The sequence below is a fragment of the Propithecus coquereli genome, unplaced genomic scaffold (genome assembly GCF_000956105.1).
Source record: "Propithecus coquereli isolate 6110/MARCELLA unplaced genomic scaffold, Pcoq_1.0 Scaffold840, whole genome shotgun sequence".
In the NCBI taxonomy this organism is placed as follows: domain Eukaryota; kingdom Metazoa; phylum Chordata; class Mammalia; order Primates; family Indriidae; genus Propithecus; species Propithecus coquereli.
The window spans coordinates 574,729-595,568 of record NW_012154619.1 but is presented as its reverse complement, the minus strand read 5'-3'; the positions used below and the strand labels follow the sequence as shown (position 1 = coordinate 595,568).

Sequence of the window (20,840 nt, the reverse complement as noted above, 5' to 3'; positions counted from 1 at the left end):
TCTCAAAAAAAAAAAAAAAACCTAGATTAAATGGAAACATTTCTAGAAAATTATAAAATGCCAAAATTGGTATAAAAAAACTTAAATACATCACTAACAAAAAGAGTGAAATGTTAAAGGTCTCCCAGCCAACCCTCTAAACTTTCGAGGCATGATGATTTTACAAGCGACCCCAATCAAATTTAAGATGCAGATAATATTCATCTTATATAAATTGTTCCAAAACAGTTTTAACCCATTTTGTGAGACTAGTATAACCTCAATTCCAACTAGATAAGAATAAGAAAATTATAGTTCAATTTCATTTAACAGATTTAAATACTGTAAAGCAAATGCAACAATATTTTAGAAATATAAGAGGAAGAAGAGTTTATCCCAGAAAGCAACGAATGATTCAACATCAGATGGTCAATGTAATTCACCGCATTCATGGACTAAGGGATATAGATTGCATGGACATGAATAGACTTTTAAGGAAAAGTATTTGCTAAAAATCAGCACTTACTTATGACAAAAATTCTCCAAAAACAGAGAAAAGGAAGTTAAGGTAGTTTCTTCACCTGGTTAAAGCTACCAAAAATCTCCATTAGGCACATTCCTTTTAACACCAGGAAAGAAAAGGACAGCCACGATCACCACTGCTATGCAACTGAGTCCTTCAGAGTCTAGCCAACAAGTTACTCCAGGATAAGAATTGGAGAATTGGAAGGAAAGGAATAAATAAATCTGTCATTTTTTTGCATATATTATTCTCCAGACAAAAATATTAGGTCAGTAAATATGAAATGTCTGATTTCAAATCAAAAGTATAGTTTATTATATCTCAAACAAGAAGCAATACAATTAAACAAAGTATGCACCTAAACTATCGACACAGTTTTGTCATCTTAATGATAGCTTGCTTATGCCAGCAGCGAAGAAGCCTGGAGAGTGAGTGGCAATGAAATCACAAAAGGTGTTTTCCACAGCTTGTTGAGAATTCAATATTTTTCCTTGCAAGAAGCAGTCCAAAGCCTGGAAGAAGTGGTAGTCAGTTGGTGCAAGGTCTGGTGAATACAGTGGATGACAGAGAGTTTCCAAGTCCAGCTGCTGTAGTTTAAGCAGTATTGTTTGTGCGACATGTGGTCTAGCAATGTCTTGCAAGAGGATTGGCCTATCTCTATTGACAAATCTTGAAGGCCTTAATCGCAAGCATCCTCATTTCATTCAATTGGCTGCAGTAGACATCCGCTGTAATCACTGACCAGATTTCATGAAGCTGTAGTGGATAATACCAGCGCTGGACCACCAAACAGACACAATTAGCTTTTTTTGATGAATATTCAGTTTTAGATTGTGTATCAGCACTTCATCTTTATCCAACCATTGTGCTGAACATTTGAGATTGTCAAAAAGAATCCACTTTTCATCACATGTAATAATATGGTGTAGAAATGATTCACCTTTATGTCACGACAGCAAAGAAAGGCAAGCTTCGAGACAATTTGTCTTCTGACGCTGGTTTGATTCATGTGGAACCCATCTATCCAGATTCTTTACCTTGTCCATTTGCATCAAATGGTCCGATATTGTTGGAATAGTAACGTCAAACCTTGCTGCTAATTCACGTGTAGGTGGAGATGGATTCACTTCCACTATAGCTTTCAGCCAATCATTATCCACCTTGGTCTCAGGTTGTCCACGTGGCTCGTTTTCAAGATTAAAATCACCAGAACAGAACTTCTCAAACCATCGATGTACTGTGCATTCATTAGCCACATCCTTCCCAAACACTTGGTTGATATTTCAAGCTGTCTGCACTGTGTTGGTTCTACAATAGAACTCATTTTCAAAAATAACACAAATTTTTGACTTATCCATAGTTTCACAAAAATTGCTCTAAAAAATAATTTGAAAGATAATCACAAGCCAAAACATGCATTTGAAAGACTGAGGATGTACCTTCACAATAAAAATAAAACAAGAGGTGTCAAAGTGAAATGTCAGAGATATCAACAGTCAAACTTAGTACTTAAGGAAATTGGACATTGTATACTTAATAACCTAAATACAACAGAATCATGTTAACTAGTAAAAGAAAAAAATATACATGTGTTTTTTTCTTGTCACCCAAGCTGGAGTGCAGTGGCTCATTCGTAGCTCACTGCAACATCAAACTCCTAGACTCAAGCAATCCTCCTACCTCAGCCTCCTCAGTAGCTGGGACTATAGGCGTGTGCCACCATGCCTGGCTCATTTTTTTATTTTTTTGTAGAGACAGGGTCTTGCTATATCGTCCAGGCTGGTCTCAAGCAATCCTCCCACCTTTGCCTTCCAAAGTGTGGGGATCACAGTCGTGAGCCAACTAGGAAAAATATTAAGAGCAAGCTTGCCAGTCTCAAAATCAATAAACAAAACCCAATTGTTTTCCTCTGTACCAGTAATCAATAGAAAATTTATTTTAATAAAGAACACACATGACCTTTATGGAGAAAGAAAACCTAAATAGAGAAATATCTTTGTTTAAGGATGGTATAACTTAGTTATTAATTCACCTCAAATTAAATCTACATATTTAATACAAATCTAATAAAAATTTCAGTAGAACTTAGGCAGAACTTGAAAGAAATGTGCATGAAAGAATAACAGACCTTAAATAGCTAAGGTATTTTGAAAAAGAAGAGTAAAGAAGATAAATTCACCCAATCAGAAATTAAGACATGGTTTGAAGCCACAGTAATTAAAATGGTGTGGTATCAGTGTAAAAAAAAAAAAACCCAAATAGGATAGCAGAACAGAAGAATGACCCCAGAAACATACCCACATATATATGGACTTAGACTATAACGGGCAACTTCCCAAATCAGGGGGAGAAGAAGAAGTGTTGGAAAAATGGACTCCCTCTGTAAGCTGGATAACTACTTCACACTCTATACAAAAATCAACGCCGACCTAAATTAAAGATCTGAATGTGAAAGACAAATCTATGGGGCTAGCGAAATATGAACATCTCTGTGATCTTGAGTGGTGAACGATTTCTCAAGACTGAAATAAGACAAAACATGTTGGTCAAAAATTGACAGATTTGGCTTCAACAAAATTAAGTTTTCCTACATTATTTTCTGCATGATTTCCTGTAGGACTCTAGAGACAAATCAAACAATGGAAATCAACAAAGCACTAGCAGGTGAAACATACAAGGAACTCTTGCAAATCAACAAAAAAATGGTAAACCATTAAAAGCAAAAAGAAAACACATGACCAGGCAATTTACAAAAGGGGAACTCTAAAAAACTAACAAGTATAAAATGACACTTATATAATAAGTATAAACTTTCCTAGTAACGAGAGAAAAATGACATAACACTGAAGTACCACTTTAAAACTATGAGAATGGCAAAAAAGTATACATTATCTCTACAAAGTGATGATGGGATTGTGGGGAAAAGAAACCCTCAAGGCGAGTAGGAGAGAAGAGTGGGGCATCCGGTCTGGGGAGCAATCTGGCAGCACTTGGTGAATGTAAGAACACTTTCGCCCTGGACCCAGCAATGTGGCTCTGGGACACCAGTCAAGGGACGTGTGCACAGATGTTCACAGCTGTGCTGTGTGTGGAGGTGGGGGATCAGACACCACCGAAGGGGACCAGCCCCAGGGAAATGGACCCGTGAGCTAAGACTGTGCTACGGACCGGATGATGTCCTCCTCCCATCATACATTCATACTGAAGCCCCAGCCTCCAGTGTGATGGTACTTGGAGGTGGGGCCTTTGGGAGGTGATCAGGGTTAGATGAAGTCATGAGGATGAAGCCCTATGATAGGATTAGCGCCCTCGTAAGACAGGACACCAGAGAGCTGGCTTATGCACGTGGGCACTCTGTCTCTCTCTGCCACGTGGACACAGAGAAAAGGTGGCCATCTACAACTCAGGAAAAGGACCCTCACCAGGAACCAAATCAGCTGGTACCTGGATCTTGGACATCCCAGCCTCCAGAATTGTGGAGAATAAATGTCTGTTGTTTAAGCCACCCAGTCTATGGTATCCCGTCATGGCAGCCTCAGCAGCCTAAGACAGGTGGACTCTGACATGGAACCCAATGCAGCCATTGTTCATAAAGAACAAAATTTACAGGGAACAACACGGACAGATCTCAAAAAGTATGAATTAAAACTACTTATACACACAAAACAGTCCACATAGCTTATAAAGATGCATCCATATAAAGGTATATTTAACACATAAGAATGTGAATGGAGCATAAAGGAGAAAAAAATAATGAAATGAATCATGTGTGATGAATGGAGGTGTGACGAACACAATTTGTGTGTGCACCACACACGCATGTGCATACACCCACACGTACGAGCACACTCACGTGCACACGCACATGCCCTGAGGCAGGCAGAAAGCAGGGATTTGATTTTTCTCGCCCATGGTGTAGAAATGGGAGTGTTAAATGCCTGCAATTTGATTTTGGTATCTTTAATACAACTGGTATGATGTTTTTGAACATTCAAAATTATAGTGAACCGAGCTGATAACGGCCCTTCACTTCTACTCCAGGCAGGAGGTAAGATGACACAGCCATCGGAACTGACAGACCCACAGAGAGACACACGCACAACTAAAAAAGATTTGCAATTTTGCTGTAACTTATGGAACCTGCCAATTTCATTCTCAATTTACACCAGCTTCTAATTATACTCTACTGAATATTAACCATTCTAATTGCTTAATGTTTTATTGGCTGTATCTAACGTATTGAGGGACATCTGGCTTTGCAAATGGAATTCTGCTGCCATCAGAAAAAAGAGCTGAGAGGACATATGTCCTCCCCACACTCTCAAATCCACCTTCACCCAGGACCAGTGTATCTCAAAGGCATTGCTCTTCAGTCCACACGAAGCCCAAGCCATCAAGAGCAACTTTCTAGGATCTGGATTTTAATTGTACTGTCTTGTTTCAGAATGCCTTTCCAGCTGCAAATAACAGAAGAGCTACAAGTAACAACAAATGAGAAGGAAATTTTACTTTCTCACTTCACAGAAACCTGGAGGCAGGGTGACAGCAGGGCTGGCTTACTGGGCCACTCAGAACCACTGAGGGCCCAGGTTCCTTCCATCTTCCTGCTCTGCGCTCTTTGAGATTTTCACTTTGTCTTGCCCCCGCCCCACTGCCTCATGCGGAGATGGCCGTGGCAGGGCTGGGTAGCCCTTTCTTGAACAGGCCTGTGCACAGCGGAAAATGGCAGTCCACCCTGGCTCAAATCCTTAGATCAGAGAAGAATCAATCGCTTTCCCAGAGCAATGCTATCGGATGTTCCCTGTTCCTCAGGCCAAGACAAAGTGAAATGCCCACCACACCTGAACCAGCTCCTGGCCAGGGGGATGACACGTCCAGGACTAATTTAGACAAGCTTTAGGTGTCATCCCCAGGGGCTGCAGCAGGGCGTGTAGTCTGGGTGGGCAACCAACAGCATCTGCTCTCATCTGGAACCGCTCCACGGCCATTTCCACAAAACCCTCTTGTCCACAGCAGTGGTTCCAAGGGGAGCAACTGGGCCACATGAGAACTCTGCGGAGGAGCTAGCGGGACCACGAGCGCAGACGAGAACAAATGAAATGGCCTGGGCCTTAAAAGGAGCATTCTTGAGAACAAACAGGAGTTATGCACAGGAGGTAAAAAAGTAACAGATGCAAAAAGTTAAACACAGAGTTACTATATGTGACCTGGCAATTCCACTCTTAAGTCCATATATCTAAGAAAATGGAAAACTACATTCACAAAAAACTCGGACATGAATGTTCACAGCGGCATTACTCACAATAGCTGAAAAAGTGGAAACAACCCAAGTGATTATCAAATGGTGGAGGATAAACAAAATGTGGTATGCCCACGCCATGGGTATCACTCAGCCATAAAAAGGAATGAAGCACTGACATGCGATGATTCAACACCAACGAACCTTGAAAACATTACGTCAGTGAAAGAAGCGAGACACAAAAGGTCACATATTGTATCACTCCATTTATATGTGAAATACCCAGAACAGGCAAATCCAATCCACGGAGACAGCGAGTTAATTACGCAGAGGGTAGGGAGTAATGTCTCACAAGCATGGGGGTTTCTTACTGGGGTGTTGGAAATGTCTGGAACTAGACAGTGGTGATGGTTGCACAATACTGTGAATATACTGAAAACAAATGAATTTTAAACTTTAAAAAGGTGAATTTTATGTTATGTGAATTTTATCTTAAAAGAAAAAAAAAGGTAACAGGATGGAGGCACTGTGTCCAAGGAACAGCTCTCTGCACCAGGACAGCAAGCGGCATGTTCAGAACAGAAAAAAAATTTTTTTCAAATTTTCACCATCTTGACTCTCCCCACTAAAAAAGAACGTTTTAAAACTAGTTATGCACTTGAATGTTTTCAAGTCCCACTCTCCCTTAAGAAAAGAGAAAATAATCTATAAGACATTTTGGCATCCTAATGGACCTAACCCAAATATCCGCCTTGACTAGGACTTTGAAACGAGGGCCCGAAACGCGGGCCCCGCTGCCAGCACAGCACACTCTGCACAATAAACAGGGGGAAGCACACTGGAAAACCCAGTTGATGGCAGGAAGAATACCTCTGTAGTTTAAGACATTAAAGAACCAGCTTTTTGAAAAGATGCCCTAAGCCTTTCAATACATCAGAGGCACCTCTCGGAAACAGCACACTGGGCACTGAATGCCACACCTGGGCGTTGCCCATCAGAGTGGATTTCGAGACTATTCCCTGGAGGAAATGCGACAGCAGGTACGTCCGGGGAATGAGGAAAGGCAGGCCTACACGCAGGGACAGGACAGGATCAGAGAGGCCAGCACAGCGCCCTGAACTCTCGATACTTGTATGAACACTGTGCCTCCCCTCCCATCCTAGGGAGATGCCAAGTGACCGGCTTCAGGGGAGACAGTAAGTCGAGGTGACAGTTTCTTAGCAACATCCCCTCCTCCTAACGCAAAATAAAACTACCTTGATTTGCAAAAAGGATTCAGACTTTCTGGGAAATCCGCAAACACTGAGAACACAGAGCTTGGTTTTAGGGTCTGATGGCTCAGTCTACAGGTCCCAGAGCCCTGGACCTTGGCCTCCTAGAAAAACTACAGCACAGCAACATTTTTTAATCTGACTTCCATCTTCCCCTCTCCCACGCCCCATGGTGGTTCTCACACTTTATCCCTTCTTCAAAAGCTGCCTTTCCAATTTCTGAATCCTTCACCTTCACTTGAATGCACCCACCCTCAAGTAGGAGACTCACAGAACACCCTCAGCCTCCTCCAGCCAGTCCCAAACTTACTTTCCGAGCAGACAAGCCCAAGGCGCCCCATCAAAAAGCAGCCCTTGGCCAGGCGCGGTGGCTCACGCTTGTAATCCTAGCTCTTTGGGAGGCCGAGGCGGGCAGATTGTTTGAGCTCAGGAGTTCAACACCAGCCTGAGCAAGAGCGAGACCCCGTCTCTACTAAAATTAGAAAGAAATTAATTGGACAACTAAAAATATATAGAAAAAATTAGCCGGGCATGGTGGCGCATGCCTGTAGTCCCAGCTACTCAGGAGGCTGAGGCAGGAGGATCGCTTGAGCCCAGGAATTTGAGGTTGCTGTGAGCTAGGCTGACGCCACAGCACTCTAGCCTGGGCAACACAGTGAGACTCTGTCTCAAAAAAAAAAAAAAAAAAAAATGCAGCCCTTCCCTGTACACCATCACCCTCTCTCCTTCCCCCCGCATGCCTGTGGAGCTGCTTGTGGCACGGCAGGGACCAGAGGCACCTGAGCAGGCCACGGGCAGCCAACAGAAAGAAGCTGTCCTAACACCGAGCAGGCACGAACCCCCCACCACTGTGTACCTGACTCGCCACCGGGTATCCCTATAATCAGTCATTGTAATTGAAGCCGAACGCAATTAATTACATAATTTTGAAGTGTTCAAGTTTAATTCCATTAGAATTACATCATGAAACTGGGGAATTACAAAGGATTACCGACAAAAAGCAAAGAAGGATGAATAAAGAAACTCCAGGCTGACTCCCACGCGTCAGAGTCACATCCAATGCTGAAGCCTGGGTCCCGTCACCCCACCTGTGTGTAACAAACTTGTGGGGCCCAGCTGCGTAGATGTCTGTACAGGGTCCGCCTCTGCAAATGCCAGCAACCTGTACCCTGGGGCCTGCGGGACGCTCAGGGTCGACGGGACACTGGAGACCACTCCCTCCATGGGCTGTTCCCTGCCCTTCCACGGCTGCCTCAGTTTCTCAGCCCCACTGGAGGCCGTGGAAATGCCACTCACCTGGCACCATCTCTGCCATCGTCATCCTCCCAGCAGCCCTCACCCGAAATGCCAGGGCCCGGGCACACTCAGTCTGGCACAGCCACCGCCCAGCATCCTCTCTTGGGACCCTGACGGCCACACTCTCCTGGTTCCACTCTTCACCACCCACCCCTCCCTCCTCAATCTGGTCTGCCTTTCATCTGGGGCTTCCAGAAGGGTCCTGGTAAACACGGCTCTGAGCACTGAGTAATCCCTCTTCAATTTAACATTCGGTTATTTCTCAGGGCCTTCGGAAGACAGAAAGAACCCCATGGGGCTCAGCGCATCGGTCGCGCTCTGTTCCCAGGGCGCTTGGGCACTCAGGCTGTACAATTCACTTATTCCGTACATTTGTTTTCTGTCTCCTCTGCGAGAATGTAAGTTCCTTGAGGGCAAGGATTCCCTACTGTACTGGTCACTGGATCCCCAGGCTGTACCATGGCCTGGCACCCAGGGGACACTCAATACATTCTGAAGAACTGACTAAATAAGTCGTGGAAACAAGATGGCCCAAGCCCATCTCTCCAAACCCCTGCCCCGTCCAGGCATCAGACACATCCAGCGCCTCACAGTCTGCTCCTGCAGGTCCCTCGCCAGCAGGCTGGGAGCTTGTCCCTCTTGGTACCCCGGGCCTTGAACAGGATCGGGTGCTGCAATCAGATACCACATAGAGATGCTCAATAAATGAACAGATGAACTGTAGCAAGAGTCTATGAAAAAAATGAGCCGCTCCAAAACGTACAAACCTGCAAGCAACGTCACTCAAATGTGCGGCATTATTTCCAAGACCAGTACACATTTTTGCATATTTTCTCTTTAAATTTATAATTTCTTAAGAAAACAAATCGTATCATCACAAAAAAAATCAGGTATGCAAAAAAAAAAAAAAAAATCATCTGAATCCAGAGTGGCCTAAAAGCTCAGTTTTCCTATTCCCCAAGGAAAACAAGCTAAGATCTAAGGGGTGTCACTGTGACCAGACTGCTTCTCTGAGGACAGATGGCCACCGCATATGAAGTTGATCTCTTTCTGAACACATGCTCAACATCACGTGTAGCTGGGAACGGAATCCTGGGCAGTGGTATGTCCTCACAACGTCGGGGTCTGCGTGAATTTGAGTCCAGTATCACCGTAGGGACCGAACCAGCCAGTCTCCCAGGGGCTTGGAGAGTGGGGACTTGGCCTTGGCCATCACAGGGCTAAATACAAATATCAGTATCAAAGGGCAACTCACATCAGGACCAGCAGCTCAGAGAAACGTCCTGGTTAGGAGACTCCCCAGTGCAGTGCTCACAGAACTGCCCACGGCACAGGGCAGACCTCTCCTCCTGGCCCCTCAAGCCCCACGATTAGGCCTCTCTTCCGCCTAACACTTCCCTAAAACTCAACAACAGATTTGCTTAATCACAGACAGGGCATCTGAGGATGTCGGGTGATGTGACAAGGAGGGTTCTTTGCAGCCTGACGCCGTGACTGCCCCCGGTTGCCAAATGAGGTTTGCTAAGTAAGGGGCCGTGGCAGCTGTGGTTCTAGGGGTTCTGTCCATCAGACAGTCCTCTCTGGGCTCCAGTCAGGGAGGCTCCCCCAGAAGGAGCTGCCCACCAGACCCCCCACCTGGCCCCGTCTCCATCCCTAGCTGCTCACAGCTAATTGACCCAGACCCACCTGGACAGGGATCTCCTCCTCCTGAGTCCCCGGATGACCCCACTGCTTCAACTGAGAGGCATCTAGGGCTGTGGTCCCAACCTTTGTGGCACCAGGGACCCGTTTCATGGAAGACAATTTTTCCACAGACTGGAGAGGGCGATAGTTTCATTCACATTACATTCATTGTGCAGTCAAACCTCTCTGCTAATGATAATCTATATTTGCAGCCGCTCCCCGGCGCTAGCATCACCACCTCAGATCACCAGGCATTAGATTCTTATAAGGACAGCGCAACCTAGATCCCGCGCATGCGCAGTTTACAGTAGGGTTCACGCTCCTATGAGAATCTAATGTCACCCCCCCCATCTGACAGGAGGAGGAGCTCAGGCGGTGATACAAGCAATGGGGAGCAGCTATAAATACAGATGAATCTTCACTGGCTTGCTTGCCTGCTACTCACCTCCTATTGTGCAGCCCAGTTCCTAACAGGCCACAGACTGGTACCAGTCCTTGGCCCAGGGGTTTGGGGACCACAGATCTAGGGAATAGCAGGAGCTGGCGGAAAAGCAAGCCCTGGAGCTCAGCACACACAGGTGTGTGTCTCCCACTGGCTAGCTTCTCACCTACAGCTGTCACGGCATCTCCTCCATAGGGCCATCGTGTGGATAATATGACATAAACCGAGAGCCTAAACCAGTGCCTGCCCACCCGTCCATCCTCAGGAGATGAGCTGTCAGTGTACGAATAAACAAAAAATAAAAAATAAAAGCTCCTGTCTCGTCATCAGTGGACATAAAACCAGCTGCAGAACTGGTGTTCTGCAGAATGTACAGAACCCAGTCCTACGAGCACTGCTTTTCTTCTCTTCCGCACTCCTCTTACTGAAACTCACAGCAGTCCTCACTCCAGAACTGTGAAAGGTAAGATGAGAAGGGGAGGTTGCCCAGTTAAAATTAATTCCTCACCCACTCCACCGCAAACCATGTAAAACCCTCATGCTCCAACCAAAACAATAAAATCCTCCCAGGGCTTCAAACTCCAGGTTTCAACCCATCTTCCAGACTTCAGCGCCATCCTCTCCACTGCGCTTAAACACTCCTTTCCCCACAGGCTCAACCCTTGGAATTCCCACCAGTCCCCCCAAAATCCCCCATATCCCAAAAGGAGCACACCCTCTCCCCCTGCCGGGGGTGGCCAGACGCCAGGCCCAGCCCCCATCGGCCACCCACACTGGACCTGGCACCCTGGCTGTCTCAGTCCTCCTCTCCCAGCCCTCACTTCCCCAAATCTGTGTAAAAGCCAGGCAGCCAGACAGTGACGTCACCTCCACAAAAATATCCTAGGTACTTTCTTTGACTAAACGAAGAGGCAGCAAAAGCACGCAGGCTCTGAGGGCCACTGCTCTGAAACCGGCTGGCCCAGAGCGGGCCGTGCCTTTGCCCAGCCGTAGGCCAGACCCACGGGACAGCACTTGGGGGACAAGTAGACATGAGACATTCCTGCAGCGCAGACACCCAACCCTCCATGATTTTTGCTACCGGCTTTCTCGCATATTTGTTGGGTTCTGACAACCACAATACACGCTTGCCCCGTTCATACAGGGAAGAGTTTCCTCCCATTCAGGCTGTGGGCAAAGTCAAAGAATAAATCTCTGTCAGAGAATTGTTCTGCCCAATTCTATTTTTAAAAATGTGGGGTTTTTTGTTTTACATGCCACAAGTACAATTATGTATATGGCTGACCCCTGAATAACACAGGTTTGAAATGCATGGGTCCAATTATATGTGGATTTTTTTCAATAAGTTATACCAAGTGTGCCAGCCTCTCCTCCACCTCTTCCGCCTCTGCCACCCCAGATGGCAAAACCAACCCCTCCTCTTCCTCCTCTGCCGACTCAATGTGAAGATGACGAAGATGAAGACCTTTATGATGATCCACTTCCACTTAATGAATAGTAAACAGTTTCTCTTCCTTATGATTTTTCATAAGTACGCTTTTTTCTAGTGTACTTTACTGTAAGAATACAGTACATAATACATATAACATACAAAATATATGTTAATCAACTATTTGCTATTGGTAAGGCTTCCATTCAACAGTAGACTATTGGTAGTTAAGTTTTGGAGAAGTCAAAACTCACACATTGATTTTCAACTGTGCGGGCGAGTCAGTACCCCTAACCTCCACGTTGTTCAAGGTTTAACTGTATATTAACCAATGTATATGTTACTTTGCAGAGAAAGAGTTTAATAAATGAGAATAAAAAGGAAAGACATATTCTGTAGATGTACCTATCAGAAGACTTCAAAACAGCCATTTAAAATCAATCTACCTACCTTTCACAGTGTTAAAAAGAATTAAGTTTGTTTTCTTAACTAGCTAATGAGTGCTAAATCAGAATGCACAAGACCTGCCCCCTTAAAAGAAGCCCACAGTTGTCACGCAGCAGTTACTTCTAGGTGCCAACAACTGCGGCAGGCCAAGACAGCAGGCACACAAAGGCACAAGGGGACAGCAGGGGAGCAGGGGGTGCAGGTGGGGAGGACGGCTGGGTGCTGCGATGGGTGCTGAGTGGGCAGTCAAGGGCAATGAAGGAGGGAGCCCCTGACCACCCGACACTGTCCTGCTGGGAAGCACTGCTTCTCTCCCACGCCTCCCCAGGCCCGAAGAATTCAGATCAACCAGAATTCAGATCAAGCCTCACCTCTCCTCCGGGGGCTTTCCTGCCCACACCCCACCACCTGGCTTTGATGCCCTTCCTGCAGCCTCCCCAGGATCGCGGCTCCATCACAGCCTCGTCCTGGCTGTCCCATCCACTCCTCCAGGCAGGAAGCCACTGCTACCCTGACTCCCCACTGTCAGCGCCTGGCGCAAGAGTGAGGTTAAGAAGGAAGGCATGAAATAGGCCTGAGGCTGGAACAAGCGGAGGGAGGGGAAAGCAGCTTCCTGAAATGGGCAAGATTCTGGGGTCGTTCTCCCTGGGACAAAAAGGTTTAGGTAAGGTGGAGACAACCATCAGGAACTCTGTCTGCCAGTCTGAGGAATGTGGTCTCCCTCCTGTGCCAAAGTGAGTCACTGTGAATGTTTCAGGAGAGGGATGGCATGATGAAATCCATGGTTTGGGAAGATTAATCTGGCAGCCACATCTATAATGGATTGCAACCTGTTTCGAGTGGACAATTTTGAAACAAGACTACACACTTAGCCTGTATGTTAGAAAGACTTGGCTCTAACATACAGTAAGCAGTTCCCAAAACTAACTGCACACACACAAAGATTTCATGAAAGTATCAGCACGTTTTAAGATGACAGCATAATTACATACCAACACAGAGCCATGTAAAACAATCTCAAACCACTTCTTACTCCCCCAACAATGACATTCAACCATAACTGGCAATATCCTTCCTCTCCCAATCCCACATCAGTACTGACAAACTGTGGTACCAGGGCTGACGACCTGCTGGAGGAGATGAGATGACTGAGTGTTCCTGTGGGATGGCCAGCTCCAGATGATGGCTTTATGATTGCGTAGCACAGCTCTCAAAGGCCCCCAGCCACCTCATGGTCCCCTGGGCTGACCAGTGACTGCAAGGTCTGTGGTATACCCAGTCACCTGGTGCCTTGCAGCAGCCTTGGTCTCCTGTCTGGCTCCTGGACCCCACACATGCCCACAGAGCAGAAACATGACTCCAAACTTGAACTTGTCTCCCACTTGGCTAAATGATATGACCACACATGTCACTGTGTAAGCGAGGAGTAGAGGTACAGCAGAAATGAAGCAACTGCAGTAAATTAATGTTTCTGCACTGGTTTAAATGAATGCTCCTGTGCTCAATTTTCTGTCTCAAAACTGTACGACTTATAACATCTCTGCCGTGTGAATAGGAAAGGAAGATGGAATTTGATTTATAGCTCTAGTCGTAATTTTACTTGTAATTTCTGTACATTGAGGACTCAAATCCTTTTTCTTCTGAAAGGTTTGTGTTCCACGGGCAGTTGCTGTCTAAACTCTCGGTGAGCAGAACAGTACGAAACAGAAACAATTCACCGTACACAGAACTGCATGGGTTCAAGTTCTGGGTTAACTACCATAAGGGAAAAAACCGAAAATAAAGAATATGTTTCCCATTATCTGCCACACCTTTCAGAATGATGCAAAAAGTGATAGGAGCCACAAAATGTTCCTATTTGCAGGGGGAGAACAAAAGTCTTTTCAAAACCTCATCAAAAACATTAAATGTACAATTCCCTCCAGCAAGAATTTTATTTTTAATTTTCATTTACATAGTATCTTTCTCCCAAGAATCTCAAAATAATGAAGCTCCGCAGATACTTATTTAAAAAAAAAATAACACAGTTGTCACAACACGGGAGAGGACAGGCTTGGCAGGGCGGAAACGCAGGAGAAGGGCAAGAAGTGACAGGCAGTATTGATAGCAGGGGCCCAGCACTGGCACCGCACAGGCTGAGGGCGGCTCCACCGCGGCCCTCCCTTCACCAGCTGCCCACGGCAGGGATGATGTTTGCAGCTGCAGGTTCTTCAAGACAAAGATTTGCCTTTGGTGTCATTTACTAGCTTTTATCAAGTTACTTTTATCTAAATAACAATTTCTTCCCTAAAAACAGAAGCGAAGGTGGCAATAAACCAAAGAACCTCACAGGTCCAAAGTAACAACTGAACAAAGCTGCCTAGGATGAGTTTATGTTCCTTCTGCTCTTAAAAAACATAAAACTACATCTGAAAACAAAACAGTAACAATTTCTTAGAGAGAAAGACTCAAACTAAGAAAGACTACCTTGCTTTAGGGGGCAAATGGAAAGAACTTTTGGGGTTGTATTTTGGTTTTTGGATTTTTATTTTCATACAGTGGATGGACAGAATCTGAATGCCTTACAATTAGCAAAAAGCTGTCAACACCCAAATAAATTTTTTATGACAGTAAGCCTGGTATTCTATTTCTCACAATTTCACAATATCCACTTAAGAAAGAGCTAATTTGTCCATTTGTTTTTCCTTTAACCAAACCTGGAACACCTCACGACCATAGATAACTTTTTAAAAAATGTTAACTACATTTACTTATTGATTAAACACACCCAAATAGAAAGAGGTCTGTAAGAAAACAGTCCCCTTCCCGGTATACTAAGAAAGTACAAGCTATTTCCCTGGCATTTCAGAGTAAGCTCTGGTAATTTCCTCCTACGTTGACTACATAAATCAAAAATGGTCAGGAGCATCCAAGATTTCAAGTGTCAGCTGATGGAGTCGGCCTTGCAAGAGACCCAGTAAGCCCAGTCCACTCCCATGGACTCTCCTATTTCATAAAGGTGTGGGCCCCTTTGTTGACATTCTCAACTCATTTTCACAAAGGCTTTAACGAAAGGAAGCAGAACCTGGTCAGTTTCACTTAATGTAATTTCCTACCTGGCTATTTTTTCGGTTGCTCTGCAGTGTCAGTAAATCCCTGGGAAGGATATTCCCATCTCGGCTCCCATCCTGTCACCCGTGACTGTGCTCCTCCCTGTAGAAGACCCCTGTGGGTGGGATCTGTACCAATCTCACTTGGGGGGCAGCAGCAGGGTGGGGAGGGGTGTTGGGTTCCCTGTGGCCACAGAACTGCCCGAGCTTCCCATGGCCCAGGGCTCTAACAAACACAAAAATTCTGCCAACTGCCCTGGATCTCCTGCAGTAAGGAAAAATATTCCGATTGAAATAAAGAAGTTGACAGCCTTTATTTGGTGCGCTATCGTCTTCTTATTGGAATCTAATTGCAGAAAGAATTAAAATTATTTTTGTTAACGAGTTCTTTGCTTTTTAAAGGAAAGGTTCTTGATGGGTTTTGCAACAAATCTGATGTCTTTCAAAGAGAGTTGTTCACCCTCATTATGTCTTTTAACTGTGTCGCATGTGAACAGGGTAGAACAAGCACTTTTTAAAAATCTTTAAGTCACAACCCAGGTGCTCTGAAGCTGCTTCCGGAGTAGCACAGATGAGGGGCAACACCACAGGGCCCCCTTGATCCCAGTTAACTTCCTGCAGGGACACCTCTTCCTCTCCAAAGACTACTCTCCTCCACCAACTTTCTCAGAACACAGCTGAAAAGCAAGACTCTTTACAGTTCAGCAAATCCACAACCCAGGCAGGAGCAGCTCAGTACAAACCTTTACTGTCCTCTTCAGTGAAATCCAACACCTACACACAAACCAAAACTCGATTCTGAAACACATACCAAAACCAGGGCTGTCAACCGGTTTTCAGGAACACAACTTGAAAACTAGAATGGATAAAATGACTCAGACAATTCAGAGGGCCCCATTATTAATACTTTATTGAAATATCCCCCTAACCTAGTTCCTATTTTTTTGGTTGCTAGTGAAGCTCATATCTCTAAATGCAGAATTTCTAGGGAAAATTGCAACTTCTCCCTGAATTCTAAATCATTATCGGGGTATAATAAAATGTACCTAAATGCTCAAATCAATAAATCTTTATCAAATCAAAAATCATAAATGAATTCACAGCTTCTTTGCTATAAAAGTTATATAATACAGATACTAAATCACTTGTCTAATTATGCCAGTGGGTTCCTTTTTCACTCCATTATCAGCACACAAATTCTCTCCACGTCTAAGCATACATAGGCATTCAGTTCCTAAAACACCCAGGTAAACAGTAGTGGGCACAACGAGCAGCTGTGGGGCCCCTCTTCAAATACCTTCAACAGAGTGAATGGCCACAAGTAAAAAGTGTCCCTACGTTTTTTGCTATAATAAGACTCAAACGCAGGATTCCAAGAATTCCACCTGTTTCCAATTAGATACCAGAATTGCTTGAGTGTTTAAACTACATTCACTAGCTACTTATACAAAACAATTCTTCCGGGTTCTATGGACATTTTAAATATGTTAAAATAAGATTAAGGGTCTGGCTTAAACAATCAGAGGCAGAGAAATTTCAGTTGAAACCAAAACTATCTATCTCTCTGCAGCGATAATACAGAGCTTCAGACAAAACAAAAGGAACCAGATAGGCGAATTTTTGTCTTTGACAATTACTAATAAAAGTCAGACTTTTCATAGGGAGAGCAATTACATTTTTAAAAGTTATATAATAAGTAATTTTAAATACATTTTAAATAATTTCTACAATACCTATGATCCTTGTATATTAGAGTAACTGTTACACTAACTTCTACGTAGCATTTATGTTGCAATCCATCAGATACGCTTGTCTTTTAAATATGTGAAATTTACATGAGCCAAGCACAGGTAGGAATTTAACCTAGGTCTGCAGGATTTTTAATAGGAGATGAGATTTTTCTTTTTAAAAAATTTTCAAGTTTTTCCCTAACAAATGTGTCCTTCCTTCATTTCACTATAGATATTCCTAAGACTTTATAAATGAGTTGAAACACATATGGATTTTCTACTTCTAGCTTTGTTTTCTCTACTAAGACACAGAATGTGAGCACAGCCTCAGGAATGGTTTTGATTGCTAGCTGCTACAGGTAGACCAGAAGGGGATCACGGAGCATAAACTATGGTTTCTACACAGCTCCCACATAAACCCTGCTGGGTTTGTCTTAATTGTGCAGCAACAAGAAAAAAGACTTTTTAAATGACCATTAAAGGTCTTGGGCTCAAGGGGTTCACCAGACAGCATTTTTAAGGTTAGCTCAGTGGATCAGGAGAGAATAATTCCAGAGGGGACTGGGCTATCTGTCCCAACTTTCTCATGCAAGCTAACTACTGACAGAAGACACATGAAATTAGGGATGCAAGCATGGGGGCTCTGAGGACCCAACTGTACCAGGAGGTGTTGCATTAACACTATTCCTTCGCTGACTTAAAAAAAAAAATAGTTTCACACAGGAAAAAACTATAATCAACTGAAAATTACCCCTTTCCATACCAAATCTCAAAGTCACTGATATTAAAAAAACCACGAAAACAAAAACAGGAGTGGCACCAGTGTAATTTGTTTATTCATTATTTTATAAAGGGTACTCGATGGAGAATTTTAATTAAAATAATATACTTATTACGGGAAACAGTACTGGACAGGCAGTAACATACACACTTCCAAAACGGGAGAAAACAAAAGCAATCAGAAAATGGAATTTCAGCAAAACAGAAATTGTTTTCTAATTGTGAAAAAGACGACAACTTTTAAAGTTTACTTTTGCAGAGGTTTCTTGAAGGAGAACATTGGTCGCCACGTGGGAATAATGCCCCAAAGAGAAGCTGTTCACTGACAAGCCCCATCCCAAAAAGTTCAAAGCTCCACTAACAAGTAGCGCTGCATGAGCTTGTTTTAGAAAGTGACCTCTTTTCAAACGTGTATTTAAAAGATAAATTTATACAATGGTGTTTTTCTTATTTTAAAAAAAAAAAACCTGATTTTTACAAGTCTAGGATAGCATAAAAACTTGTCCAACTAGTCTTAGCAAGGCCAAAGCACTAAAGCTTCCACACCACAAGCCTTTGGGACTAAAAAGGAAGAGAAATAAAGAAGAAACATCAGAAACTCTCCCTGGGAGATCACTCCCATCCCAAGGCAGCAGCTTCCAGACCCACAAAAACAGGACAAGGACCCAGCCCCGGCTCACTGGGTCACTGAAGAGGTGCAGAACTGCCCCACCTCACCCCCGACCCTCAGAACTCTCCAACCTGATCTGCCTCACTGAGACCCAGCCTCTTTACCTGCAGGTGGCAATGCCACAACCTACCCTGCGCTCTGCAGGCAACCCGATCTCAGTATAAAGAGGACTGGAAAGATGAGAAGAGTCTGAAACTAATGAATTCCCTCTCAAACTGCAGTCTCATTGGCTCGCTTACTGTCTGTGGGAATACACAGGACACTCCACCAGATACCAACTCAAAAGGCCTCCTCAGGGCCCACAGAAAGAACCAGTTTGGCCTTATACTTGAACTCTGGCATTCTGCATTCAACTGAAGTTTTCAAACATGGGATGAAGCGGCCACGGGAAATCATCTAAGGCCAAATCGTGAGCTACCACCAAAAGGGAACAGATGCTCAGTAAAGCGAATGATGCTCAGATAAGGGATTTTGGTTTGGGGCTTTTTTTTCCCTTCTCGAGATCTACAAAAAGTTCAAGTAAACTAAGAGGGAAACTTTCAATCAACTCCTAGAGTCATGATCCCCTAAAGAAGTAGCTAATCACTTGGGGAGAGGGGGCAGGGTTACAGATGTCATAAAACCTAATAATGCTCTAGAAACCAAATCCATTTTCCAGACAGTTTTGCCAGGATGCTTAAAAAAGAGACTTCATTGATAATTAAGCTAGCATGTCACATTTAGGAAGACAAGAGAAAAAAAAATAATAAGGTTTGTCTCTTAAAACTCCACAACGGGTTTTACAGTAAGCACAGGAATTAAATTATGGTAAAAGGGAGCTATTTTTGCTAAAACAGGGTAGACCAATTTATCAAAAATGCCATTCGGCTGTGTTCATAACATTCAGGAATCTAATTTACACAATAGACACTTTGGAGTAATCTATTTTAGTCAATAAATACTCAAACTCCTTTAAGTTTTAATCTTATCGGAAATACATATTTCACATAGTCTTCTTCCTAGTTAAGCGAGAAATTTGAGGAAATTTCATAACGACTGTGAGTCTGCTTTATCGTTCTTACGTAGGCAAGAGCAGAAAACAAGCATATACAATTAAAGTTGTCAGACTCCATTTATGTATGTTTTAATCCAATTCGCTTCATTTCATACAAGCCTGCATCTGGAGTTCATTTGCTTTACTCCTGCAGGTACTGCAGGTCACCATCATCAGTCTTCCCGATTAGGAAAGTTCAGCCAAGTTCACCTTCACGCACACCTTGGAGTTGGGAGCAGTAGCCGGTCCCCAGGGACTCTAGGGGACACCCCTCCTCCCGCAGCGCCAGGCCGCCCGGGGCCATTCTAAGCCGCAGGGCACCCCCACTTCCCCTCGCGCCAGCACTCACGGAGCTTCTTGCTCACACGCCGCTCACCTTCAACTTGGCTCCGGCTACGCACAACATCCACCTGGCAGAGTCCCGGGGCAGTCCAGGCGCCGCGGGCGCGGAGCTGGCACGTGCGGGGCGGACCCTAAGGGCGCGCCGCTCCTCCGGGTAGGGGGTGGCAGGCAGGAACTCACCCTCCGGGCACGGCGGCCGCTCTGGTGCCTGATGGGGAGCCCCGGCACTTTCCCCCCGCGGGGCCCAGGACTCTGCGCTCCGACCACCGCCCCGCACACCACAGTCTAATCCGGCCCTCCGGGCTTTGCTTTCGAGAACCGGGCCGGAGAGGGCATCTCGGAGCGGACCGACCGCGCGCTCCATTGCGCCTGCGGACCCTGCACAGAGGGCAGGCTCCCCGAGGAGAGGGCCGGCGTGGAGCGAGTGGCGGGTGACCGGGGGCGGCCAGAGCCCCGGGGCGCGCGGCTAGAACCGCCCGGACCGGCGGCAGGGAGGAAGCGTCCCCCGCCCGGGCAACCGGCGCGCCAGGGCGCAGCGCGGGGCCTGCGCTCGGGGAAAGTTACAGCCCTCCTCCCGCGCCCGCCGGGCGGTCCCGGACTCCGCGATCCACCGGCACCGCGTGCGGGGCAGCCTCGCCGCCCCTCGCCAAGTTTCCCCAAAGCGCCCCACGGGGGTCCCCGGCCGCGGAGGGCCAGGTCGGCGCCACTGGCGCAGGAACACAAAAGAGCGGGGCAGCGGCGGGGTTTGCGGGTGGTCCCGGGGCGCTCCTCGGGACGTAAACAAACCCCAGGGTTAGTGCCGGGAGCCGCGCCGGGTACCCGAACGGCGGCGCGACCCGGCCCGCTGACAGCTGGGGACGGCGGCCGGGGCCCGGGCCGGCCGGGGC

The 20,840-nt window shown here is 45.4% G+C and overlaps 1 protein-coding gene across 3 annotated transcripts in view; it reads right to left on the bottom strand.

Moving 5' to 3' along the window:
- CUX1 (cut-like homeobox 1) overlaps positions 1 to 20,840 on the bottom strand; it is a 365,653-nt gene that overhangs the window by 343,961 nt on the left and 852 nt on the right. The gene's annotated exons all lie outside the window — the stretch shown is intronic.